A 13,319-nucleotide genomic window follows, 5' to 3' on the forward strand; every position below is an offset into this window, starting at 1 on the left:
GAAACTTGTCGAATACGTTTCTTCTTGTTGGCAAAATAACAGTTCTGTCTCAGTATAAGAAAACATTTTCTGGCTCCGTAATGTGAGTAACTTAAATGAGTATACCAAATTAATTTGTTAACAATTGTTACTGTCAAGGTGAAAGCGGCGAAACAGAATGTTATTGCGTACAGTGTAATGGTTTCTAATGGTAACATTGTTCTTATATTGCCAAAGGCGTTCAATTTCATTCCACACGTTGTCTTTGCTCTGCTCCTGTGCTATGTCTCGTAATGATGACGAAATGAAATTTTCAAAGGCAACTTGTTGAATATACATGACGCTAAAATTTGCTTGGCAGGAGTTGGTTGCGATGTCCTGCTGATTGTTGCTGAGAGAACGGGATAGTGCATCTGCTACAATATTTTGTGCACCGGAAATGAGAACATTTGTAAAATTAAATTCCTGTAAATAAAATTTCCATCTGCTTAACCTGTCATGTGCAATTTTTGCGGAAATTTAAATAGTTTCTCATTTAGTGTAACCTCAAGACAGAAAAATTCCTAAACCTCTCAACAGTAAAAAATATAATTATGTCGTTCATTCACATTCAGCGTAGCCTCCCTCAGATAAATTCGGTAATCTTGCAATAATACAATGTGACTAATCTCTCAGTAATAAATGTGACTCAGTTACAACCTTTGAATAATTGACTGTTAATTTAACCTGGTAAATTGTGGACGTCAGCAGTGCTGCGTGATGGCCCTGAAATATCATTCTGAATAAAAAAAAGAAAAATTCTTACCTCAATGAAGGTCGCCAGATAACGCATATATATCTGCTCTTACAATAAATTTTTCTGGCGCAGCCCTGTGCAATGCTGGCCGATACTTTTGTCATTTATGAAGGGAAACAACTGATTTTTCTTTTTGCAATAATCGGTATGATCATGGATTGGAGAAATTAGTAAATTCTTTAAATTGAAATGAATGCTTGTTAAAAGTTACTTTTTATGAGAAAGATTATTATTAGCAGATAACAATACTACATATGCGTAAGGCTGCTTTTTACCTTATACAATAATGCTCAGGCTCCGGCATCGCTGCACCACGACCGGCCCAGCCAACACGATACACCAGACCAGACTGCTCGCTAGCAACAACTTACTCCTACAGCTACACAGTTCCTACTGCAGTCAACACTGCTATCTGGTCTGAGATTCTCTTATACCTTACATATCGCAGGCAGCGCGTGAGCAATACATCGAAATTACATCTGCTCGGACCTCTTACATAACCCTCCACTTGGGGAGGGGGGGGGGGTGCAAAAATTTGGCCGCGATGGTGAGTCAATTGGACTTGCCATGAGCAAGAAATTTTTCTAAAATGTATTTAGTTACTAAGTCTACAGTCACAGAGTATATACATCATTGATAAGTGCAGAACATATTAAGTAATGAAATAGAGTGCACACACAAATTCCATCCTTATTACTTATCGTTGTATCAAGAACTACATGGAAACGACGTTCAGAATTACATGAAATCGTTAAATTGGATTTAAACAACAACTAGAAACCTGTGATGATTTTATGTCACAGATACTTTTACCTGATGTATCAAACTTTACGAATAGTGGTCAATGGAATCAGCATAATACACATTCATCATTGGCCAGTGGAGAATCTCCATTGATTAAGGCAATTCCAGCATGATCTGCGAAAGAAATTCCACCGACAATGTGGGCAAAGTTATGTACTGTGTTCTGGAGAATCAATTCTTTTCGCTACAAAGACTGGTTTCTAATTAAAGATTTTAGAAAAAACTTCCTTTCTGTACTCACGGGATCCTAGGTCGATTTCGATTTCTTTATACAGTACCACTTTTCAGAAGTTTTTTACCCATTTTGATTCTTTCGACTACTTCGCCTTAAATTATGCAACTAGAAGTATGTTGAATACAAAATTCTCGTATTTTCTTGCAGAGAATCCGCAGTAAAGAAATGTTGGTTCAAATTTAAGATTTCGAAGACTTCCCTACACCCACTGAGTTTGGAGGTGAGGTGTCACGTTTGGCGTTAGCGGATGTCCTCCACTGTGGCGAACAGCATTTGTCACAATCTTTTCTTAATCCAATTTGTGATTTTCCACACATATTCAAAAACAATTTTTAATGTCTCGCTCTGTTTTCACAGCTAGTACACCTGGGGTTGGACTTCTCGGCTACAAATTACGCCCCCATTCTCATTTTCAGCCAGCAGGAGGCGGTAAAAGGCGTATTACCCCACAACCCACTAATAAATACATCTTTTTCACATAATAAAGAATACAAATAAAGAAGTATTTATTTGCAGCTCTTGATGGTGGTAATATGCCTTTTAAACATACTTTAAATGTTATAACCCTACAGATTCGATGCCAGAGGGATGCATACCACAGGAAACCAATACAAAAAGCACTGAGGCATACAGTACTATACAAATGTGTTACTGAGGACACAGTACCAGAAGCCAGCAAAAATGATGGACGGTGATTTTACATTTTGATGGGATAAACAACCAAGAAGTATTTTAATGAAAGATAATACACTGTTAGCTGATTGATCATATTGTAAGATTTTGAAAGGAAGCCTGTTGGGTCCATACGTAAGAAGTGTGTTGGATCTTTCACGTATATATAGAAGTATATATCACTAATAGAAAGCAAAATCTCTCGTTTTCCGCTGACTATGTTGTTGACCGCAGAGAAATATCCCTACATTAAGCGAATCTGGGACGATTTATCTGGAAATTGCATTTGGCGGTGCCACTGAGTTAGATTTGTAACTGACTCAGCTGGCCGACCTGTACGCTCAGTTTGTGGATGAGAAGCTCTCCCCGAGATGGGGAGCAGAACTTCTGGCTGCATTAGTATTCAGCGCGTTAGTCGCAGCTCACTGCAGCTCGTCTGCAGAGAGATCGGGTTGCCCAGGGGGCGGCGGCTACGTTCACTTTGTAGGAGATTGTTCGCCATGGATAACAGCTATCGAACAAACTTGAAAATTGTTTCTTGGTTTTTGAAGAGCGTTAAATTCACTGAGTGCACATTTCTTTTGAATATGAATGACATAATGTTGTAAATAAACTGTGATTGCGTTTAACTACTTAAACGAAATAAGTCTTGAAAGTCTCTTCGTATTTGCTGCTGTATCCTAAAATCATCACCATTTAATATTTCGGCGATCCAACTGTTCGCCATCTTCAGGAAAAAGCTGCTGCTGCTGCTGCTGCTGAGTCCCGCAGTTGGATAGTCGAAATACTAAATCGAGTTGATTTTAGGATCCGGCAGCAAACCCGAAGGGACTTTCAAGGTCTTTATTACGCACCTACAATTTTGTCATTTTTACCTTCAGTTTCCAGCGAACACCGACGGTTACTGATGCCTGGGAAGCCTCCAATTCTGCTGACGCTGACTCACTGTAGTGCGAGTTGCAACCTTACCATCTTCGCTTGTTCACACCACCCTAATCTTACTCTTACCGTCTCACCAGGCACTGGTGTAAGATTGTAAATGTGGTATCCTCTTCCAATGCTTAAACGAAGCCAAAGCAGATTCTAAAATATGGCGTGAAACGTCATAGACATGAATACCGTACGAAAAAATTTGTTTGATATAACACAGATACATAAAATGTGACACTACTGTAGTCTTCATGTTTGGCCTTTTACATGTGGCATCCAGTCGAAGATAATCACCAGTAGGATGTTGTGCTCACACCATAGTGATTCGAAAAGAATCATTTCCTACGCCTTCGTCGGCGTATTCTGTTGGTTTTCTGGCACGATCTAGGTGAAAGCTTCATAAGGAGAATCTAAGGAAATGTTAGCATTGTCCAGAGTGCGTCCACGTTCGCACGCAATTCAGTGCCGTTTGTCCTAGCCGTTCTGCTATCAGGCAGCCATTGAAGGCTTGATCGGTGAGGAAACCGAGCGAAACTGCTGTCTCCGGGTTGGCTTAGAGTTGTTGTTGTTGTTGTGGTCATCAGTCCTGAGACTGGTATGATGCAGCTCTCCATGGTACTCTATCCTGTGCAAGCTTCTTCATCTCCCAGTACCTACTGCAACCTACATCCTTCTGAATCTGCTTAGTGTATTCATCTCTTGGTCTCCCTCTACGATTTTTACCCTCCACGCTGCCCTCCAATACTAAATTGGTGATCCCTTGATGCCTCGACACATGTCCTACCAACCGATCCCTTCTTCTGGTCAAGTTGTGCCACAAACTTCTCTTCTCCCCAATCCTATTCAACACTTCCTCATTAGTTATGTGATCTACCCATCTAATCCTCAGCATTCTTCTGTAGCACCACATTTCGTAAGGTTCTATTCTCCTCTTGTCTAAACTATTCATCGTCCATATTTCACTTCCATACATGGCTACACTCCATACAAATACTTTCAGAAACGATTTCCTAACACTTAAATCAATACTGGATGTTAACAAATTTCTCTTCTTCAGAAACGCTTTACTTCCCATTGCCAGTCTACATTTTATATCCTCTCTACTTCGTCCACCATCAGTTTTTTTTCCCAAATAGCAAAACTCCTTTACTACTTTAAGTGTCTCATTTTCTAATCTAATTCCTTCAGCATGACCCGAGTTAATTCGACTACATTCCATTATCCTAGTTTTGCTTTTGTTGATGTGCATCTTATATCCTCCCTTCAAGAGACCATCCATTCCGTTCAACTGCTCATCCAAGTCCTTTGCTGTCTCTGACAGAATTACAATGTCATCGGCAAACCTCAAAGTTTTTGTTTCTTCTCCATGGATTTTAATACCTACTCCGAATTTTTCTTTTGTTTCCTTTACTGCTTGCTCAATATACAGATTGAATAACATCTGGGAGAGGTTACAACCTTCCCTCACTCCCTTCCCAGCCACTGCTTCTCTTTCATGCCCCTCCACTCTTATAACTGCCATTTGGTTTCTATACAAATTGTAAATAGACTTTCGCTCCCTATATTTTACCCCTGCCACCTTCAGAATTTGAAAGAGAGTATTCCAGTCAACATTGTCGAAAGCTTTATCTAAGTCTACAAATGCTAGAAACGTAGGTTTGCCTTTCCTTAATCTAGCTTCTAAGTTAAGTCGTAGGGTCAGTATTGCCTCACGTGTTCCAATATTTCTACGAAATCCAAAGTGATCTTCCCCAAGGACGGCTTCTACTAGATTTTCCATTCGTGTGTAAATAATTCGCGTTAGTATTTTGCAGCTGTGACTTATTAAACTGATATTTCGGTAATTTTCACATCTGTCAACACCTGCTTTCATTGGGATTGGGATTATTATATTCTTCTTGAAGTCTGAGGGTATTTCGCCTGTCTCATACATCTTGCTCACCAGATCGTGTCAGGACTGGCTCTCTTCACGCAGTATCATATCTCCCATTTCATCCTCATCTACATCCTCTTCCATTTACGTAAAATTGTCCTCAAGTACATCGCCCTTGTATAGACCCTCTATATACTACTTCCACCTTTCTGCTCTCCCTTCTTTGCTTAGATCTGGGTTTCTATCTGAGCTCTTGATTTTCATACAAGTGGTTCTCTTTTCTCCACAGCTCTCCTTAATTTTCCTGTAGGCACTATCTATCTTACCCCTAGTGACATAAGCCTCTACATCCTTACATTTATCCTCTAGCCATCTCTGCTTAGGCATTTTGCACTTCCTGTCGATCTCATTTTTGAGACGTTTGTATTCCTTTTTGCTTGCTACATTTATTGCATTTTTATATTTTCTCCTGTCATCAATTAAATTCAAGATTTCTTCTGTTACCGAAGGATTTCTACTAGCCCTCGTCTTTTAACCTACTTGATCCTCTGCTGCCTTCACTACTTCATCCCTCAAATCTACCCATTCTTCTTCTACTGTATTTCTTTCCCCCATTCCTGCCATTTGTTCCCTTACGCTCTCCTTGAAACCCTGTACAGCCTCTGGTTTAGTCAGTTTATCCATGTCCCATCTCCTTAAATTCCCACCTTTTTGCAGTTCCTTCAGTTTTAATCTACAGTTCATAACCAATAGATTGTTGTCAGAGTCCACATCTGCCCCTGGAACTGTCTTACAAATTAAAACCTGGTTCCTAAATCTCTGTCTTACCATTATATAATCCATCTGATACCTTTTAGTATCTCCAGGGTTCTTCCATGTATACAACCTTCTTTCATGATTCTTGAACCAATACAGTAGGTAACAGTAAATTAAGCAGCTGATTTAAGCCACAGCTCTCATCATTTCGTACGCTGTAGGCGTTGATACTGACGACGTGTGGTGACGCTGCGAAACGTCGCGACACAGGCGAAACCCTTCGACCAGCGTCATCTACATTCTCCCCCTTGACACTTGGTGGGAAGCTTATAGACCCTCCTTGGGCGTGTGTTAAGATCATAGTCCTTCCTACACCGTATTTTCCAAAATACGTTCTTAGTGAAGGCTGCTTTTTACAACCAAAGCAATACTGTACTATCCAAGATCGTCATGTGTCAGTAAAAAGAAACAGATAGCACTATTTCTGGACACAGGATTACCTATTCCTTCCCAGGGAGTGTACTGAAAGAGATACTCAGCAGCAACTTCAGTCTCAGCTTGCATTTCCCAGCATGAAGGCACCACGAAAAGTTTCGGAACGGTAAACCCGCCTTCAAATCTCCGTCTCGACTCTTTGTTCACACGGCTTGCTCTGCCATACTGGACAACCGAAACTGGTCATATAATACACACATCAACTGCCTTAGCTTTCTCATCTGAAATGGGGTCTTCACTAACACGAAAATTGAACTCTGCAATTCTGATTAATCATTTGACTATTTTTAATGTCAGTACTAACGAGAACTCATTCTTCAGGACTGGAAATACTCACTGTAAATTTTACGTTTTATGAAATCAACTCTCCAATTTTTATTTTATTTATTTTTCTACGATCGTCACTTTCAACCTACTGCTTTGATTCCTGTGAAGTGGTGGTCACATATTCAATTCCCAACAAGAAATCGGTGTATTATCACCTGGATTCTTTCTAAACTTTCGAATCGGTTTGTGTGCCACCAATGTGAAACCACGCCCTCGCTCCCTCCCCCCCCCCCCTCAACTCAAAGCTCTGTCGCTGTTAATCTGTCACGTGAAAAGTATAGTACACTTTCTTCTGATTACTAATACTATATTTCAGATATCTTTAACCGTCCTTATTTAATACGACAGCAACCGCTTCCTCGGTGTTTTGTTTGTGTTTACACTTTTTGAACGTTTTTCGTGTGGATCAATATTAAGAGGATTTCGACTACGTTTAAATTTGCCGCTGATTTCTTACCTGTTGGAAATGAAGAAAATGTCACCTCATAAATCTTAACATCTTTCATAAAGTTTCATAGGAGATAGGCAGCTCAAGTGCTTTCCCATTTTATCGTGTTAGTATACCCATATCACACCTAATCAAAAATGTCACGTATTCGTGATTATTCTGTACATCAGTTTGTCCTCTTGTCACCTGGTCTATTCCTTGCCCCGTATTCTCTGACTGCAACTAGAATCTCTCCCACAACAACTCCCCTTTCTTTCTAGCAAAAGTTTCTCTTCATTTCAGATCCTCGGCAACTGTTGGCAGATGTGACGGCTCCTCTTCGCAGCTGGCGATACAGACACGGTCGCATCTCTTCACGGTATTCGAAGTTCCCGACGTAACTGAGGGTTGTTTTCAGAACTACGTTGACTGTAATACGCGTTTATGTACCTTCATAACTGAAGCCATGTTTCATCAGATGATAAGAGGATTTTAGGGTCAAAATACCATACATAGTCTGCGAGAGCCAGTTGCAGCACTGACGTCGACCTATAGTAACTGGTCAGTCGACGCATTACCGATGCATCGCAAGGTTTCACTTTCAGTTTTCCCACAGCTGTGTGAGTAGATATTTCTAACACCCAGATTGAAGTGCTAAATGGCACTACGACTTCCTCAGATTTCTTATCAAGAGCCCTAGCAACTCGTCTAGTTCAGCTAAGGCTGATAGTCCACTTGGAAAATTCTGGAAGAGGAAGCTCTGTAGACACATTACCATCACATGTATGGTATCTGTTCCTTCGGATATTTTCAAAAGAACAGACACCATTTTTGATTCAGCGGCATTGTATATACACGACGTAAGAGAAACTCAGACCTCAGCCACTACCGGGCATATATATAAATCCAATAACGACAAGTGAAAATTTGTGCCGGCCCGGGACTCAAACCCGGATTTCCCGCATTACGCGAGAAATCGCTTAACTGCTTCGGCTAGCCGCTCATGCTTTGCATCCACTTAAATTCTTAACTTGTCAGTGGACGCTATTTGTGTAGTGTGCAACAAGTTGAGAATTCGCGCTGGGTGGAGAGCGTGCTCAGATAGCTAACGCGGTAAAAGCGAATGCTCGTGCAAAGAGTGAAATCTGGATTCGATTCCTGGTCCGACGCAAATTTCCACTTGCCGCCATTTGATTTATTTCAAGGCCCGATTGCAGCTGAGGTCTGAGTTTCTCTTAAGCCATTTATTCAACGTATTCCACCTCATATATTTCCGAACAGAAACACAACGTGAAAAATGTAACTGGCCGGGGATGCACCTATGTCAGTGGCTGACACAATGGTCAAGAATGCATAATTCACAAAGGTCAAACAACGCCACTTTCAAGACGAAGCTATGTTTTTTCACGGGACATGTAATTTTTTTATAGAAATGAAAACTAGTTGGTGCAGTTAGTGATGGCGGACTTGGTTTCACCGTTCTAGTCATACATACCGAAATATCAGATTATAAAGAGTGGCAAAGGCGCCGAGGTTTCTGTCTCGGTCATGGACTGTGCGGCTGGTCCCGGCGGTGGTTCGAGTCCTCCCTCGGGCATGGGTGTGTGTGTGTGTGTTTGTCCTTAGGATAATTTAGGTTGAGTAATGTGTAAAGTTACGGACTGACGACCTTAGCAGTTAAGTCCCATATGATTTCACACACATTTTTTTTTCTGTTTCCAACTTGCTGTCAGGAGTTCACACAATGGGCATGAACGGAAAATGGATAAAAGTAAACAAACATCATTTTCAATACAAAGATACGTTTCCTTAAATGGCACACACATGGTTCTAGTGTTCCAAACGCAGTTACACTACTGGTCATTAAAATTGATACACCAAGAAGAAATCCAGATGATAAACGCGTATTCATTGGACAAATATATTATACTAGAACTGACATGTGTTTACATTTTCACGCAATTTGGGTGCGTAGATCCTGAGAAATCAATGCCCAGAACATCCACATCTAGCACTGAGTGAAATAGAGCCTGGATGGCGTGTACAGGTACAGCTGCCCAGGCAGCTTCAACACGATACCACAGTTCATCAAGAGTAGTGACTAGCGCATTGTGAAGAGCCAGTTGCTCGGCCACCATTGACCAGACGTATTCAATTGGTGAGATATCTGGAGAATGTGCTAGCCAGGGCAGCAGTCGGACATTTTCTGTATCCAGAAATGCCCGTACAGAATCTGCAGTATGCGGTGGTGCATTATCCTGCTGAAATGTAAGGTTTCGCAGGGATCGAATGTAGGGTAGAGCCACGGGTCGTAACACATCAGAAATGAAACGTCCACTATTCAAAGTGCCGTCAGTGCGAACAAGAGGTGACCGAGACGTATAACCAATGACAGCCCATACCATCACGCCAGTATGGCGATGACGAATACACGCTTCCAATGTGCGTTCGCCGCGATGTCGCCAAACACGGATGCGAGCATCATGATGCTGAAAAAACAACCTGCATTCATCCGGAAAAATGACGTTTTGCCATTCGTGCACCCATGTTCGTCGTTGAGTACACCATCGCAGGCGCTCCTGTCTGTGATGCAGCGTCAACGGTAACCGCAGCCATGGTCTCCGAGCTGATAGTCCATGTTGCTGCAAACGTCGTCAAACTGTTCGTTCACATGGTTGTTGTCTTGCAAACGTCCCCACCTGTTGACTCAGGGATCGAGACGTGGCTGCACGAATCGTTACAGCCATGCGGATAAGATGCCTGTCATCTCGACTGCTAGTGATACGAGGCCGTTGGGATCCAGCACGGCGTTCCGTATTATCCTCCTGAACCCACCGATTCCATATTCTGCTAACGGTCGTTGCATCACGACCAACGCGAGCAGCAGTGTCGCGATAAGATAAACCGCAATCGCGATAGGCTACAATTCGACCTTTATCAAAGTCGGAAACGTGATGGTACGCGTTTCTCCTCCTTACACGAGGTATCACAACAACGTTTCCCCAGCAACGCCGGTCAACTGCTGTTTGTGTATGAGAAATCGGTTGGAAACTTTCCTCACGTTAGCACGTTGTTGGTGTCGCCACTGGCGCCCACCTTGTGTGAATGCTCAGAAAAGTTAATCATTAGCATATCACAGCATCGTCTTCCTGTCGGTTAAATTTCGCGTCTGTAGCACGTCATCTTCGTGGTGTTGCAATTTTAATGGCCAGTACTGTATTAGTCCTATATAGCCTATAGAAACGTCTGGTTTTTGCATGACGCCTAGCAGATAAAACACACTAAAAATTATTCGGTAACATCGTCCGATGAACCCGTGTAACCTCAACAGTTGTTAGAAGTGCCCACCGTTTGCATGAGTAGAGTTGTGGAGAAGAAGTGAGCATTGCACAGATTGTAGTGTTTCCACAGATATTGCAGCATACGCAGCGATAGTGCGTTGTGGCATATCCACTGCGACCGTTGGGGGTTTCGTCGTAAACACACTCCTCCACTACACCCCAGAGAAGATAGCCTAAGGCGTTACGTCAGGGGACCGTGCTGGCCGGCTCACAGGAACTTCAAGTTTTATGCACCTATTTCGACACATTGCATCCACAACTACCCTGTAATCATGTGCGTAGTATGCGGGGCATCCACCATTTTGGAACCACACTGACAGATCCATTTCCAACGTGTAATGGTCGCCTAGTCGTAGATATTGCTAATTGCTATAATCGCACTATTTCACTCCCATTTACGGAGCTTGTTAGCACTTGATGTTAGGTTGGCGCCATTAAAATGAATTGTAGTAATCACTGCTGCTTGCTGGATCGCTGCTGTGTCTCGATGTTGATGCTGGCTCTAAATCTGGTTGTCTAGGGTTAAAAACATGAGGTCCCGTGTTTTTTATGTGCTTTAGATGATAAAGAACGAGCGAAACCAACAAATATGTAAACTTCAAATATTTATTACTCTGGTGGCCATCTTAATTCCACTGTCCACCAAAGACCATGACACAACACAAAGTAGTATTTCCTTTACATGTTCTTTGCATTGTTTATCCACCTCAAACAATAACACACAAACACACTTTACCAAAGTGACATTCCGACTGCCTCCCGACCGTTCTTGCTGCTTGTATTTATAACATTGTCAAAGAACTACTAAAAAGAGATATAGTTTATAAGTCACATGTACATCTGTTATCATAATTTGTGCAGAAAAGTTATTAATTTGCATCGAGTGACATAATTTACCATGTTATTAAAATGACAAACAGATTTGTTGACTTGACAGAATAATTCTTTGTTACAAAAAGGCCGTTTTTAGAAGTTTGTCGATTGACTTCTCTAATTTGCATAAATAAGTAAATAACATGAATTATTAAGAACTACATTGGTTTTCGTCTAAAATAGGATTGATTACGTGAATACTGAGTGAAAACGCTCCTAGTCAACAAATAGGTTTCACTGGGTGATTTTTATTTAAGGAGATCCAAAATACCTAAGTTGGCCACTATTTTTCGTACTTCATATTAATTATTTAAGATGAACTTAGTGTTTTTACATGATGACATTTGCTGTATCAGTGATCAAGTGATATTAACTTTTGTGTGGGTCAGTTATTCAGTATAATTTAATGAGTTGACTGTTTATGCCGACATGTTATGCAATCATTGTTAACATACACAATAACTTTTCTATAATCATAAATATTCGTTAAACTGGTTGAATTTGGAGGGTATCGCATACTTCGGTAAAGTAAAGCTTTTAATATGTTCCGTTACAAACGCCACGTCCTCCGTGAGAAGGAGTAGAGTGTCGTGAAGGTACGATGTATATCGCCGTCATCTTAATGTTACCTGACACACAATACGGGTACCAATGATGCCACACCAAATACTGACACCTCCCCTAGCGCAGTGTGTAGCCAGTGGGGATTTTGCGTCGACCAGTAGTGCACTTTCCTCACGTTCACACGACCACGATTTGTGAACGAGGCTTCATCCGTGCGCGTTATTACGTAGAAGGTCAGGATAGCACGGCAACTCCCAAAGTGCAAAATGGCAGAATTTAGCGCAGGAGTCAAAGTCGTTCCTGTAGTGTTCTTGATGGAGTGAGGCATCAGATGCATGAAACTTATGCCTATGTAAAGTTCTTCACACAATGTCAGCGCTCATTGCACACTCGCCTAGGGACTGTGCGCTACGGCACGCACAACGGCAATTTTGGTGTCATTGTTAGTTGCTGTGATTGCACGTTGACGCTTTTGGGTGCCCAGTTGCCTGTTTCCATGACAGTTGTGCAGATGTTGGATATGGTGTGACGTGAGGCACACTTTGGGTGTGGGTAGCGTTCAGCGAACACTACTACAGCTATGGTTGCATTTCTGTGCAATTCGCCTTATATTAACATCAAGTCTAGTTTTTCTTCGTTATCCAAGACCGGCAAATACATGAGACGACCATAGATGTCACAAGCTACACCTAAACAAGGAAAACACTGTCCCAAACGTACGTTAAATTCGTCGCAGTATATTTTTCTGTTTAACACAGACAGCAGCCTGAGAAGGAGTCGCAAATAGACTGAACAGCCCGCATCTCGTGGTCGTGCGGTAGCGTTCTCGCTTCCCACGCCCGGGTTCCCGGGTTCGATTCCCGGCGGGGTCAGGGATTTTCTCTGCCTCGTGATGGCTGGGTGTTGTGTGCTGTCCTTAGGTTAGTTAGGTTTAAGTAGTTCCAAGTTCTAGGGGACTTATGACCGCAGCAGTTGAGTCCCATAGTGCTCAGAGCCATTTGAACCAAGACTGAACAGCGTAGGCAGAACGTGCGTACTTGTAACGGTCTGTTTACAGCAGACTACAGGACAATGCAGGCAACCCTTCTTCTGACCATTACAGCAGAAACCGTGACGCCGGTGGCGTCCTTTAAAGCCTAATATTTCACAATGCATGTTCTTCGGTGAAGCCAGGTCCGTCATCGCTAATGGTACCTCTTTTTTTCCTTTCTGCAGAAAAAGGTAGTTGTGGCATTTAAAACAGCCTT

Source organism: Schistocerca cancellata, unplaced genomic scaffold (genome assembly GCF_023864275.1).
Source record: "Schistocerca cancellata isolate TAMUIC-IGC-003103 unplaced genomic scaffold, iqSchCanc2.1 HiC_scaffold_734, whole genome shotgun sequence".
Lineage (NCBI taxonomy): Eukaryota > Metazoa > Arthropoda > Insecta > Orthoptera > Acrididae > Schistocerca > Schistocerca cancellata.